The sequence below is a fragment of the Elephantulus edwardii genome, unplaced genomic scaffold (genome assembly GCF_000299155.1).
Source record: "Elephantulus edwardii isolate Elephantulus edwardi_28Jun2011 unplaced genomic scaffold, EleEdw1.0 scaffold00021, whole genome shotgun sequence".
In the NCBI taxonomy this organism is placed as follows: Eukaryota; Metazoa; Chordata; class Mammalia; order Macroscelidea; family Macroscelididae; genus Elephantulus; species Elephantulus edwardii.
The window spans coordinates 13,179,639-13,181,072 of NW_006399771.1; the positions used below are offsets into that span (position 1 = coordinate 13,179,639).

Genomic DNA, 1,434 nt, shown 5'->3' on the forward strand with positions numbered 1-1,434 from the left:
TGGTATTTCCTGCTTTCAGCCAAGATCCATTTAACATCAGCTACAATATCTCTAGTACCACGACCCCTTCTAAACCCAGCCTGGACTTCTGGTAGCTCTCTGTTGATGTGCTGTTCCAGTCATTTTTGTATAATCTTCAGTAAAATCTTGCTTGCATGTGAAATCAGTGAGATTGATGAGGAGAATATAATTTTTTTTCTGTACAGTTTCTTAGTAACGGTAACACTGTTCTAAAAAGTATAGGCTATTTTTAAAAATATCCAAACTCCTGGCTAATTAGCAATTTAAAAGTATGGAACATCTCTGCCTTATATCTTTGTTTGGATAAAATATATGAAAGTATGTTTGTTACACAAAATAACTTTTCACATAATTTAGCATAATAATTGCTCTACTTCTCTTTTGAAAATTTTGAGAGTACCAACTTTAGAATAACCATATGGACCATATCTTGTCACATGTAAACAAATTAGAATAGTGCTCCTTATGTGTGTGTGCAGTGATTTATTTATACATTTATAATGTTAGACATTTGGAATAGAAAAATGGAAAAGAGAGTTAAATTTAAAAATCATCTGTTGGTTCTAATATCCTCAGTGACAATAGAGATTTGGCTTATTTAATCAAGACACACACATACAAAATTAAAAATAAAAAACCAACAAAAAACAATGCAAAAAAAAAAACCACTTGAAAAACCCCAAACCAAAAATCATCACCAATAACAAAAAGCCAACATAATTTCATTGTATTGCTTCCAACTCACAGATCTTCTATTAGGTTTAAATAAATCTCTAGCTAGCAGACAAATGTGAAAACATCTGCATTCTTAAAAGGAAGCAATAATTATTACATTTTCAAAATAAAATTAAGATATTTTCTTTTCTTATGACACAACAGAAGAATCAAATTAATAGGAGAAAATAAATTTAATAAAAAATGTAGTGGAGGCAAAATGTATTTTTTGCTCTTTTTTAAATTTTTTTACTCTTCTTGAGACTATACAAGGCAAAACATACAACAACTTAATAATTACAGCAATAATTGCTAGTATTATAATTTAGTTCTTAAATTCTACAGTGTGTAAAATTTTCAAGTAGATAGAAATGGTATCTATTACTCTCAGATGTTTGCTGATAGAGCAGAAATTTATTGGTATGTCTGGGATAAAGTAAACCTACCTTGGCAACCACTTCCTAAACAATATGCCTCTGGAAACTGTGTAAAGTTTGATAAATGATAATAGTAATAGAAAATTCAGGTCTTTTTCTCATAGGGTCGCTTTGAGTCATGCTCAACTCGACAACAATCAACAACAACCATTAATTAAAAGAGTAGGGTTGTTGTTGTTGTTCAATGCAGTCAAGTACAACTCACAGTGATGCTATGAATAATAGATCTAATCTTAAGATTTTCTTTGCTATCCTTTGCTCA

General features: G+C 30.1%; 1 protein-coding gene across 1 annotated transcript in view; it reads right to left on the reverse strand.

Moving 5' to 3' along the window:
* PTPRQ (protein tyrosine phosphatase, receptor type, Q) overlaps positions 1-1,434 on the reverse strand; it is a 415,982-nt gene that overhangs the window by 107,296 nt on the left and 307,252 nt on the right. The gene's annotated exons all lie outside the window — the stretch shown is intronic.